Below are 14,358 nucleotides of genomic sequence, written 5' to 3' on the forward strand. Positions count from 1 at the left end.
ATCCAAACAGCCAAACAGAGGCCCCAAGTCACACCTACCCCTTATCACACACCCACCAAAAATTCAAAATAAGACACACTCACAAATGGACCAATAAAAGGGCCCACACATACAACCCATCATCCTTTGCAACATACCTATTTGTGCAAAAACACTGACAGCACACCAACAACTACACCCATACACCTTCACACATACACCCTATCTCATTCACACCCACACACACCCTTCATAATCAGACACACACACCCTCATCCATACACACCATCACCCCCCAATCGAAGACTACGCCAATGCACACCACACTGGAGGTGGTGGTCCCCGCAGACCTGCACAATACCATCCCTGGGAGGAGAAAGTCATGGCACTGCTACCACCGGTGGGAGTTCACGGAATCGAAGGAGCCGTGGAGCCTGGTGAATATACAAACAACTCATGTAACATGGGGGGACTCCCAGCAGTGCCTAACAGTATGGGGGGGGGTGGCTATGACTCCCAGCACTGCCTAACAGTATGGGGGGTGTGGCTATGACTCCCAGCAGTGCCTAACAGTATGGGGGTGGTATGTGAGTGGGTGCAGAGGACTCCCAGCAGTGTCTAACAGTATGGTGGTGGGTGGCTCTTACTTCCAGCAGTGCCTAACAGTATGGGGGTGGGTGGCTATGACTCCCAGCAGTGGCCAGACATATGAGGGGTGTGTGGCTATGACTCCCAGCAGTGTCTAACAGTATGGGGGTGGGTTGCTATGACTCCCAGCAGTGCCTAACAGTATGGGGGTGGTATGTGGGTGGGTGCAGAGGACTCCCAGCAGTGTCTAACAGTATGGTGGTGGGTGGCTATGACTCCCAGCAGTGCCTAACAGTATGGGGGTGGGTGGCTATGACTCCCAGCAGTGGCCAGAGATATGAGGGGTGTGTGGCTATGACTCCCAGCAGTGTCTAACAGTATGGGGGTGGGTGGCTATGACTCCCAACAGTGTCTAACAGTATGGGGGTGGGTGGCTATGACTCCCAGCAGTGTCTAACAGTATGGGGGTGGCATGTGGGTGGGTGCAGATGACTCCCAGCAGTGTCTAACAGTATGGTGGTGGGTGGCTATGACTCCCAACAGTGCCTAACAGTATGGGGGTGGGTGGCTATGACTCCCAGCAGTGGCCAGACATATGAGGGGTGTGTGGCTATGACTCCCAGCCGTGTCTAACAGTATGGGGGTGGGTGGCTATGACTCCCAGCAGTGCCTAACAGTATGGGGGTGGTATGTGGGTAGGTGCAGAGGACTCCCAGCGGTGTCTAACAGTATGGTGGTGGGTGGCTATGACTCCCAGCAGTGCCTAACAGTATGGGGGTGTGTGGCTATGACTCCCAGCAGTGGCCAGACATATGAGGGGTGTGTGGCTATAACTCCCAGCAGTGTCTATCAGTATGGGGATGGGTGGCTATGACTCCCAACAGTGGCCAGACATATGAGGGGTGTGTGGCTATGACTCCCAGCAGTGTCTAACAGTATGGGGGTGTGTGGCTATGACTCCCAGCAGTGTCTAACAGTATGGGAGATGGCTATGACTCCCAGCAGTGTCTAACAGTATGGGGGTGGGTGGCTATGACTCCCAGCAGTGTCTAAAAGTTTGGGGGTGGGTGCAAGGGGAGTGGCAGAAGTCTGCAAGGAGGAGGGTGAGAGGGTGCAAGGTGTAGGGTAGGATGCTGCACTCATTCCATGTGGCCCAGGTACACACCCATGCACCATGCTCAATGCACAGGGAGTGTAAAAGTACTGACAAGATTGCTGACACTGGGCCCTGGTGTAGGCAGCACAAGGGCCTTCTGTGACCAGTGCAAACACCAACACCAGGACAAGGTCAGATATCCTGCACAGTAACTCACAACCACTGTCATGGCAGCATGCTTCATGGGGGGACAGACACAACACGAGGGACACTCACTTTCAAATCACACTCAAACTACTAGCATGGGCTGTCACACATACCCCTGACAGAAACAGAGCCTCTGAGTACAGGCAATGAAGTGCAACAATGTCACAATCGTCATGTAACACAACCAAACAAATACAGATCAGATGACACATCCAAGGAAAAAATGCAACAACTCATGTAACATGGGGGGACTCCCAGCAGTGCCTAACAGTATGGGGGGGGGTGGCTATGACTCCCAGCACTGCCTAACAGTATGGGGGGTGTGGCTATGACTCCCAGCAGTGCCTAACAGTATGGGGGTGGTATGTGAGTGGGTGCAGAGGACTCCCAGCAGTGTCTAACAGTATGGTGGTGGGTGGCTCTTACTTCCAGCAGTGCCTAACAGTATGGGGGTGGGTGGCTATGACTCCCAGCAGTGGCCAGACATATGAGGGGTGTGTGGCTATGACTCCCAGCAGTGTCTAACAGTATGGGGGTGGGTTGCTATGACTCCCAGCAGTGCCTAACAGTATGGGGGTGGTATGTGGGTGGGTGCAGATGACTCCCAGCAGTGTCTAACAGTATGGTGGTGGGTGGCTATGACTCCCAACAGTGCCTAACAGTATGGGGGTGGGTGGCTATGACTCCCAGCAGTGGCCAGACATATGAGGGGTGTGTGGCTATGACTCCCAGCCGTGTCTAACAGTATGGGGGTGGGTGGCTATGACTCCCAGCAGTGCCTAACAGTATGGGGGTGGTATGTGGGTGGGTGCAGAGGACTCCCAGCAGTGTCTAACAGTATGGTGGTGGGTGGCTATGACTCCCAGCAGTGCCTAACAGTATGGGGGTGGGTGGCTATGACTCCCAGCAGTGGCCAGAGATATGAGGGGTGTGTGGCTATGACTCCCAGCAGTGTCTAACAGTATGGGGGTGGGTGGCTATGACTCCCAACAGTGTCTAACAGTATGGGGGTGGGTGGCTATGACTCCCAGCAGTGTCTAACAGTATGGGGGTGGCATGTGGGTGGGTGCAGATGACTCCCAGCAGTGTCTAACAGTATGGTGGTGGGTGGCTATGACTCCCAACAGTGCCTAACAGTATGGGGGTGGGTGGCTATGACTCCCAGCAGTGGCCAGACATATGAGGGGTGTGTGGCTATGACTCCCAGCCGTGTCTAACAGTATGGGGGTGGGTGGCTATGACTCCCAGCAGTGCCTAACAGTATGGGGGTGGTATGTGGGTAGGTGCAGAGGACTCCCAGCGGTGTCTAACAGTATGGTGGTGGGTGGCTATGACTCCCAGCAGTGCCTAACAGTATGGGGGTGTGTGGCTATGACTCCCAGCAGTGGCCAGACATATGAGGGGTGTGTGGCTATAACTCCCAGCAGTGTCTATCAGTATGGGGATGGGTGGCTATGACTCCCAACAGTGGCCAGACATATGAGGGGTGTGTGGCTATGACTCCCAGCAGTGTCTAACAGTATGGGGGTGTGTGGCTATGACTCCCAGCAGTGTCTAACAGTATGGGAGATGGCTATGACTCCCAGCAGTGTCTAACAGTATGGGGGTGGGTGGCTATGACTCCCAGCAGTGTCTAAAAGTTTGGGGGTGGGTGCAAGGGGAGTGGCAGAAGTCTGCAAGGAGGAGGGTGAGAGGGTGCAAGGTGTAGGGTAGGATGCTGCACTCATTCCATGTGGCCCAGGTACACACCCATGCACCATGCTCAATGCACAGGGAGTGTAAAAGTACTGACAAGATTGCTGACACTGGGCCCTGGTGTAGGCAGCACAAGGGCCTTCTGTGACCAGTGCAAACACCAACACCAGGACAAGGTCAGATATCCTGCACAGTAACTCACAACCACTGTCATGGCAGCATGCTTCATGGGGGGACAGACACAACACGAGGGACACTCACTTTCAAATCACACTCAAACTACTAGCATGGGCTGTCACACATACCCCTGACAGAAACAGAGCCTCTGAGTACAGGCAATGAAGTGCAACAATGTCACAATCGTCATGTAACACAACCAAACAAATACAGATCAGATGACACATCCAAGGAAAAAATGCACAGTGCTGAATCACAAGTCCATTGAGCCCCCACACAATGCAGTTGCCACAGCTGTTGGACGCAGTGGATGCACTTAAGTAGCACCACGGACCTGGGTATTGACAAGGTGATGCTTCTTGGAGAATTGCCACGTTCTAAAGCCCTATGTCAGAAGTAGGTGTACTGGTCCAGTGGTGTTGGCAGTGGGAGGCCGTCACGGCACAGCAACACCTCTCAAAAGTTGCTGTCTGAAATCAGAAACATTCCACTCAGTCTCTAACATTAACAAGCAGCATTTAAACCCAGTGCATGCTTGAACCAGGCATAAGGATTGTCGCTGCATTGTGCAGATTGCCCCACACAGAGCACAGCTGGATCTGTGTTGTGCTGGTGACACAAGCCACAACAATGGCTGTGCCAGTCATCGCAAACAGTACCGAACATGTTAATGACCCCTGAGCACATGTCAATCTGACCACACAACATACCCACACACAAGTAAACAATGACAACAATCTACATCAGGTGGAACAGTGTGAACGACAATGGATCTCCAATTTGGATGTTGCATGATAGTGCATTAACAGTGTCTGTCTCTCACACCCACAGGGCAATGTGTGGAACCCCCCCCCCAACCAGGGGGAGATGGATCCCAGTCCCAGGCTCAGCAGGACCCAGACCCCACAGACAGCGACCACTCTCAACACACTGTGAATGACCCTAACCAACCTGGCCCCTCTGGATCCCAAACCCTTGTAGCAGCCGGCTCAGTCACATCTGTGCCAACCGCCACATCCACTCCCGCCACATCCCAGCAGACAGCTCGGAGCCCTGCCCATAATCCACAACAAAGCCAGTCTGAAAATGAGGGACAAGGTTCGGCGGGCACCCAGAAGGAGGCAGACGACACCTCCACTGCCATCACTCATGGGTCCCGTCGATCCGATGTGCCCACAAGCGCAGGCCAGGCTCGTGTGGGCAGGGGTGGTGGGAGTGGGGCAAGGCGGAGGCGAGAATCTGACCAGGAAGCTGCAGGATCCGGTATGTCTGAACTCAGAAACATCTTGGAGGCATACCGGCAGGACACCAGGGAGTTCAGCCAGGTAGTGGTGGCCCTCAACGATATTAAAAGCAAGCAGGCCGAGCAACATGCCAGTCAACAACACCAGGGACGGATGGAGGCAAGACTGGATGAGCTCTTGACGGTGCATAGGGAAATAAGCCAATCACTCCGTCAGATTGCTGTCAACATGCAGCACCCTCCCTGTATCACCAGGCCAGAAACATCAAGGCAAAGACCAACACCAGCCACAGGGAGGGAGGAGGAGGAGGAGGAATTGTCTGACGGAGCGTCCCAGGCATCGTCAAGGCCTGCACGTGAGGGTCCCACAAGGAAGGTGGGTCATCCACGGCTAAGACGTTGAGAGGCAGTGGGCCATGCACAATGCCCAGGTCACCCCGGAAGCTTGTTTCCTTCCCAGTGTAAGAATTGGCTTTTGTAGTCTGGTCTGCCCTGTTCCCATGATGCACTGGGCCAGGGACAGACTAATTTGCATACAGCCAGGTTCTGAAACTGGGATGGTGCAATGAGCTAAAAAACGGTGTTGGATCTAGCCCTGATCTCTTGACTGGGTGAGAGTACTCTGCTTAATTCAGAGACTCTGTCCATCACCACCCCTTGTTGTAAATTATTTTGTCCACCCTAAGCGTGGAAGGGTATACTCAGATGTGAGTCCCTTGCTCATTGCACCATCAGGATTCAAGCAAGCTGGGCCGAAGACGCCTGAAATGGCAGAAACCGGTCCCCGGAAGCTTGTTTCCTTCCCAGTGTAAGAATTGGCTTTTGTAGTCTGGTCTGCCCTGTTCCCATGATGCACTGGGCCAGGGACAGACTAATTTGCATACAGCCAGGTTCTGAAACTGGGATGGTGCAATGAGCTAAAAAACGGTGTTGGATCTAGCCCTGATCTCTTGACTGGGTGAGAGTACTCTGCTTAATTCAGAGACTCTGTCCATCACCACCCCTTGTTGTAAATTATTTTGTCCACCCTAAGCGTGGAAGGGTATACTCAGATGTGAGTCCATTGCTCATTGCACCATCAGGATTCAAGCAAGCTGGGCCGAAGACGCCTGAAATGGCAGAAACCGGTCCCCGGAAGCTTGTTTCCTTCCCAGTGTAAGAATTGGCTTTTGTAGTCTGGTCTGCCCTGTTCCCATGATGCACTGGGCCAGGGACAGACTAATTTGCATACAGCCAGGTTCTGAAACTGGGATGGTGCAATGAGCTAAAAAACGGTGTTGGATCTAGCCCTGATCTCTTGACTGGGTGAGAGTACTCTGCTTAATTCAGAGACTCTGTCCATCACCACCCCTTGTTGTAAATTATTTTGTCCACCCTAAGCGTGGAAGGGTATACTCAGATGTGAGTCCCTTGCTCATTGCACCATCAGGATTCAAGCAAGCTGGGCCGAAGACGCCTGAAATGGCAGAAACCGGTCCCCGGAAGCTTGTTTCCTTCCCAGTGTAAGAATTGGCTTTTGTAGTCTGGTCTGCCCTGTTCCCATGATGCACTGGGCCAGGGACAGACTAATTTGCATACAGCCAGGTTCTGAAACTGGGATGGTGCAATGAGCTAAAAAACGGTGTTGGATCTAGCCCTGATCTCTTGACTGGGTGAGAGTACTCTGCTTAATTCAGAGACTCTGTCCATCACCACCCCTTGTTGTAAATTATTTTGTCCACCCTAAGCGTGGAAGGGTATACTCAGATGTGAGTCCCTTGCTCATTGCACCATCAGGATTCAAGCAAGCTGGGCCGAAGACGCCTGAAATGGCAGAAACCGGTCCCCGGAAGCTTGTTTCCTTCCCAGTGTAAGAATTGGCTTTTGTAGTCTGGTCTGCCCTGTTCCCATGATGCACTGGGCCAGGGACAGACTAATTTGCATACAGCCAGGTTCTGAAACTGGGATGGTGCAATGAGCTAAAAAACGGTGTTGGATCTAGCCCTGATCTCTTGACTGGGTGAGAGTACTCTGCTTAATTCAGAGACTCTGTCCATCACCACCCCTTGTTGTAAATTATTTTGTCCACCCTAAGCGTGGAAGGGTATACTCAGATGTGAGTCCCTTGCTCATTGCACCATCAGGATTCAAGCAAGCTGGGCCGAAGACGCCTGAAATGGCAGAAACCGGTCCCCGGAAGCTTGTTTCCTTCCCAGTGTAAGAATTGGCTTTTGTAGTCTGGTCTGCCCTGTTCCCATGATGCACTGGGCCAGGGACAGACTAATTTGCATACAGCCAGGTTCTGAAACTGGGATGGTGCAATGAGCTAAAAAACGGTGTTGGATCTAGCCCTGATCTCTTGACTGGGTGAGAGTACTCTGCTTAATTCAGAGACTCTGTCCATCACCACCCCTTGTTGTAAATTATTTTGTCCACCCTAAGCGTGGAAGGGTATACTCAGATGTGAGTCCCTTGCTCATTGCACCATCAGGATTCAAGCAAGCTGGGCCGAAGACGCCTGAAATGGCAGAAACCGGTCCCCGGAAGCTTGTTTCCTTCCCAGTGTAAGAATTGGCTTTTGTAGTCTGGTCTGCCCTGTTCCCATGATGCACTGGGCCAGGGACAGACTAATTTGCATACAGCCAGGTTCTGAAACTGGGATGGTGCAATGAGCTAAAAAACGGTGTTGGATCTAGCCCTGATCTCTTGACTGGGTGAGAGTACTCTGCTTAATTCAGAGACTCTGTCCATCACCACCCCTTGTTGTAAATTATTTTGTCCACCCTAAGCGTGGAAGGGTATACTCAGATGTGAGTCCCTTGCTCATTGCACCATCAGGATTCAAGCAAGCTGGGCCGAAGACGCCTGAAATGGCAGAAACCGGTCCCCGGAAGCTTGTTTCCTTCCCAGTGTAAGAATTGGCTTTTGTAGTCTGGTCTGCCCTGTTCCCATGATGCACTGGGCCAGGGACAGACTAATTTGCATACAGCCAGGTTCTGAAACTGGGATGGTGCAATGAGCTAAAAAACGGTGTTGGATCTAGCCCTGATCTCTTGACTGGGTGAGAGTACTCTGCTTAATTCAGAGACTCTGTCCATCACCACCCCTTGTTGTAAATTATTTTGTCCACCCTAAGCGTGGAAGGGTATACTCAGATGTGAGTCCCTTGCTCATTGCACCATCAGGATTCAAGCAAGCTGGGCCGAAGACGCCTGAAATGGCAGAAACCGGTCCCCGGAAGCTTGTTTCCTTCCCAGTGTAAGAATTGGCTTTTGTAGTCTGGTCTGCCCTGTTCCCATGATGCACTGGGCCAGGGACAGACTAATTTGCATACAGCCAGGTTCTGAAACTGGGATGGTGCAATGAGCTAAAAAACGGTGTTGGATCTAGCCCTGATCTCTTGACTGGGTGAGAGTACTCTGCTTAATTCAGAGACTCTGTCCATCACCACCCCTTGTTGTAAATTATTTTGTCCACCCTAAGCGTGGAAGGGTATACTCAGATGTGAGTCCCTTGCTCATTGCACCATCAGGATTCAAGCAAGCTGGGCCGAAGACGCCTGAAATGGCAGAAACCGGTCCCCGGAAGCTTGTTTCCTTCCCAGTGTAAGAATTGGCTTTTGTAGTCTGGTCTGCCCTGTTCCCATGATGCACTGGGCCAGGGACAGACTAATTTGCATACAGCCAGGTTCTGAAACTGGGATGGTGCAATGAGCTAAAAAACGGTGTTGGATCTAGCCCTGATCTCTTGACTGGGTGAGAGTACTCTGCTTAATTCAGAGACTCTGTCCATCACCACCCCTTGTAGTAAATTATTTTGTCCACCCTAAGCGTGGAAGGGTATACTCAGATGTGAGTCCCTTGCTCATTGCACCATCAGGATTCAAGCAAGCTGGGCCGAAGACGCCTGAAATGGCAGAAACCGGTCCCCGGAAGCTTGTTTCCTTCCCAGTGTAAGAATTGGCTTTTGTAGTCTGGTCTGCCCTGTTCCCATGATGCACTGGGCCAGGGACAGACTAATTTGCATACAGCCAGGTTCTGAAACTGGGATGGTGCAATGAGCTAAAAAACGGTGTTGGATCTAGCCCTGATCTCTTGACTGGGTGAGAGTACTCTGCTTAATTCAGAGACTCTGCCATCACCACCCCTTGTTGTAAATTATCAGGTCACCTGGTCTGGCATCTTGCCTTTGTGTGCAACAGCATCACCTTATTGACTCTCCCACAAAGACTTGCTGGTCGCAGTGTGCCCAATGATGCCAAGCACTGTGGCCTGGACTCCGTTGACTCAAACTGTAAGGCATCACATCTCCAGCTGTGAACTTTGGATTCCCCCCCTTTTTGTACAGCACCTACTCACGTTTCCCGCACAAGACCTGAAATTAAATCTAAATAACATAAAACGCAGTGGTGGAGAGGTTTTGTACCCAGAGTCAAAAACATATGTGTGGGGACAGATATAAAATGCCAGAGTGTTGAACAAACTGCAGCTATCCACACACTGGGATCTGAGTCTGGTTGTGGACACACATAGGTCACAATATTCCAACAACTACATACATGGATGGCAATACACACCCGTGAAGGTTAGTAAATGCTGAAGGAGGTTTTGGCATGCAATACCGCAATTACAGACGGGTATAGAAGAGTCACTTGAAGGTGTACAGATCATGGGTAATAAGTAGGTGTCCTTGGAGGGAGTTCCAGGATCTGTTTTCTGAGGAATGAGATTTATCTGCCACATGCAGTTGTACTGTGGATGTGATGAATGTTGCCCAGGTCAAGAGTGGCAAAATGGACTGTGGGCAACGGGGTGTTGGATGGTAGACGTACATATTACTTCATTGGCCTGGGCCTGTAGAGTGCCTACTGAGTGTGGCTGACTAGTATAAAGGGGAACCTGCAGTTGACTGTGGGACTATTGTAGGTATCTCAGGTGGACGGTCATGTGGCAGTAGCAGGGGATGTTGAGGATGAGTGGTGTGCATGCACCCAGGATTTACACAATGACTCCTGGAGTCTGGTTCCTGTACCTGTGCAGAGGTTGTTCCTGTAGTTGGGCTGGCTGGTGTTGTTGACGGCGACCAGGCTGAGCACCACCTCGTCAACAGACATCGCCATAGCCATCCCAGAAGGCCATGAGATCTCATGCAGACACCGCACAAACTGAGTGGGAGTGTGAATCGCCATCATCCACATGAACACTCCCCGAGACACTACCAACACCAACGACACCCCCCCACCACCTGGCACATGCACTTACAGATCCACACTGACGCAAAAAACACCCTCAGAGGAACACTCATCAACACAGCACCTGGACCCCAAGCACAATTCATCAACTCAATCACTCACCTCATCAGCACGCACGCCCTGGGCTACACAGATAACATCCTCCTTGGGGACACGAACATCCAGCTTGAGACCAACAATGACAAAAACTCCACTGCCCTCGTCGACAACCTCGGATTTAAAACAATCCTGACCACACCCACCCACACTGCTGGACACACACAGGACCCCATCTTCTCCACAACTCCACATGTCTCCTTCAACAACAACTCCGAACACCACTGGACAGACCACAGATGCCTCCACTTCAAGTCCAGTAAACCCAGCACCCCCCCCGCACACAGCACATGCCATGCTGCTGCTGGTGCAAGGCCACCGTGGACTAACTGACCACCACCCTCGCCCTGGGACCACCCGCCAACCACACCTACCCCAACACTGCTGCCATCAACCTTACCCAGTGGATCAACGACTGCGCAAACACCCTCACCACACTGCAGACCTCCGCCACCTGTCACAACAACAAAATAGCCGCATGGGACACCAAAGACCTCAGGACCTCCAAGTGCACATGTTGGAAGCTGTAGAGGAGCTGGCTCCATAACCAAACACCAGACAGCCACACCGCACACGAGCACCACCTGCAGAGACCACCAACTCATCAGGAACACCAACAGGGCAGCCTACACAGCAACACACACAACAGCAAACAGCACATCAACATCTGGAATGAACTCTCATCTCCCACCTACAACACCAACGACATACCACCATCACAAGACCTGTATGACACACTGGCCACCTTCTTACACCGTAGATTCCTCTACATCCACAACAGCTTCCACTCCGCTACCCCCATACCCACAAACGAGTCCACACCCCCTAGACCAACACCCACACAAATAACCTGACCGCCTGGTACAATGTCAGCGATTTGAGAGCTGTAGATGATAGTTACAATTATGATGGTCAGGCTGTTGGTGTGAAACCGGATGTGCAGATGTTTGACAATGCGGAGTGTGTCCTTTGTGTTGTATGTGACTCTGATGGTGCACCTCTTTAAGTTAGACCAATCATAATCCTGGTGTTGGTGTGTGGTCCCTGTGTGTTTTGGACTGTCGGTCTGTGCTGGCTATGTAGAAGGGGTGTGCTGAGGTTGAATACTACCACGTTACATTAATAAAGGCAATGTGTGGGGCTGTTGTGTTGAGGAGGTAACACAGTACAATGTGGTGCTGCTGGAAGTTGTATATGTGCTGTACAAGGAACATTACCTGGTTGTACGTAGACGCACTGTTATGTGGGGATGCATCGTGTTGGCAGTATGAGTTGCACACAGAGGCTGAGAAGCTGTCATGGGTGTGTTTGGGGTTGCGTGATACCAGGTGGATGAATGCCTGGTGTTGACTGTGTGGAGGGTGGCTGGAACATGAGTCATGAAATGAGCTGAGTGTCTTGCAGTGTGCATGTTGCATGTGCTGACGGACCTGCCATTGTCATGGAGGTTGGGCAACAGTGGCACAGACAAGCTGCGGCATGTTTCAAGAATGGATGGATGGAGGAGTATCTTGAAGGCGTGTGTGGTGCAGGATCTGGCCACTTGAGGCTGCGCAGTGACTGGGGATGCAGCAGCAGGAATGAGTGAATACATGACGGCAGAAGGGGTGAGACAACAAGCCAAACAAGCACACAAAACCAAGGATTCTTTCAAGTCACAAAGTGACATGTGTATGTGAAGGCAGGAGTGTCTGGTTACCCATGGTTCACTGCGAGCAAAACGGGTGAGCAATCACCAAAGATCATGGACACAGGATTAGGCACCTTAAGGCCAAGCGGGGCACCGGACACACAGCATCAGCAGGTGTAGCCTGCATGGCGTGGGTAGCAAGCTAAACAACACATACACAACCATGTACGTCACACACAATATGGTACATTTGCCATTACCAACAGCATGCATGTTGTCACTGTACATCTAACCTCATATGAGCAATCATTGTAAACATTGCCATATTGAACACATGCAGAATGGCAAGAGAACTGCGGTGACAGCTATGAGGCACAATGTACAGTGTGAAACAGACTTCATACACAAAAGGATACAGTTGGTTGTGAGGCCATGCTGCATTAGCCAATGTACATGCCCAGTGGCATTGCTCTGAAGACAATCACAGTCATGCAATGAGGTCACCTGTAATGCTGGTGAAAGAATCTCCACACGACTGCCAGGGACTGTCCGTACCTTTGATCATCAGAGTGGAGCGATGCTGAAAGGGTTCCATCTCCAAATAGGCCCTTGGTCTGAGTACAAATGACAGACACAAAAGGGAGATCAGGCGAGGGAAGGCGAGGATGGGAACAGCAGGGAGGGAGATCTGAAACAAATGAATACAAGCATGAAGATTCCATACTTTTGTCACAGATTCACAGAATACATCCGGACCTACACTGTAACAGCCACACCTGTGAAGTGTAAGCAGCGACACTGTACCCTATGTGTGATCACAGTCTTTGCATTGAGACAAGATCAGATGTTTGAACACGGACACATAAAAGGTAGCACAGTTAGTCACCTACATGAAGTATGTGTAACGCTCACAAGGCAGCTAATATGCAATTAGATCCATGCGGCCAACAACTAAGTCCCAGTGTATGAATGAGGGTCCTAATCTCAGGAAATGTAATGTATAGCAGTGATACTCACACAAAGCCAACAAACTGCAGGTAGCCCTGTGAATCCGTAAGGTCCATGAAGGGAAAGTACACTTCACCCGCAAGAGCCGTAAGCAGCTCCTCCTATGAGGAAGGGAATTCCCTAAACACAAGGAAGCCCCACACGAGCCACTCATTGGCTCTTGCAACTGTGCCTCACTATGCTAAACATGACAAGCAAGTGTAACCAAACTCAACAGCGATTAACGAGGAACAAAGCAACAAAAAGACCGTACCGTTACCATGAGCTGCTGCACGGCACAAGATAATCCTGTGAATAACCTCACTCCACTGGTGTCAAGGAGATTTAACATTTGCTACAGCCCAACGTTGTCATGGCATCAGCGCAACATACCTTGCATCATTGAAATGGAAAGTTAACATCAACTCACAGAGAAGTATAGCGAAGCAGTTTTATCCACCGGCACTGAGGTAACGACATGACAGTGACATGACATACTGGCACAAGGGGCAATGCATCCATGCCAACAGACTCACCGGACAGTTGACTGAACTTGTGGGACATACACTGGGCCACACCTACACAACATGGTTTTAGGTAAATCAAACTGTACTGGCCCACAAGGTTGAGGAGATGATCCAGACACACCCTGTTGCACACAGTGAGGCAGCAATATCCCACAGACTCCGTGGTTGTGATGTCCCCCACGATGTCATACCGTGCCATTTGCAATGTGTCTGGGTCAAGGTTTACGCACATTGATGCAACCACCAGAGTCAAAACTCAACTACAGATGACTGTCAAGAAGGGTGACAGTCCTGTCATGGGAGTTGGGCAACATGAATCTTGATACATTGTTATGTGACATGTATGTATGGTGCTTCAAAATGCGCATGAACATTTACCACACAATTGAAACCATACCAGCACAAAAAAGCCTGTTTTGTAATCCTTACCCAAACTGACATTTCACCATGTCCGTGCATGTACCGCAGATTCGGCTGACGTTGCTAGCATCATGAGGAATAGCAGGAGGACTAAGATGGCCCAGACGGACAACAGGCAGGGCGACCTGGGAATGACAGGCACACAAGGGGTCACGTTCTGAATAAATGATTTCAGACATGGTCATGTATGATACAGTAAGAAGGTAGTACACATTAACATTCCAAAGTCACACTTTGCACATATGTGTGTGGCATTACATCCGCACCTGTGTGACACTGCACAACAAACAGCAAATTGACATTGCATAGAGTCAGCTGGACACAAAGTATGCTACACAGGCCACTCTATGGTACAAGCTCGCACACTATATTCCTACCACTCACCATTAAGAGAAGAAGTTGCGTATGAGCAGACTACGGATATCATCCTCCTCCTCCACATGCTTGCATCCTGCCCAAGGCCTTCATCCTCAACGGGTGGAT

Source organism: Lissotriton helveticus, chromosome 9 (genome assembly GCF_964261635.1).
Source record: "Lissotriton helveticus chromosome 9, aLisHel1.1, whole genome shotgun sequence".
Taxonomy (NCBI): domain Eukaryota; kingdom Metazoa; phylum Chordata; class Amphibia; order Caudata; family Salamandridae; genus Lissotriton; species Lissotriton helveticus.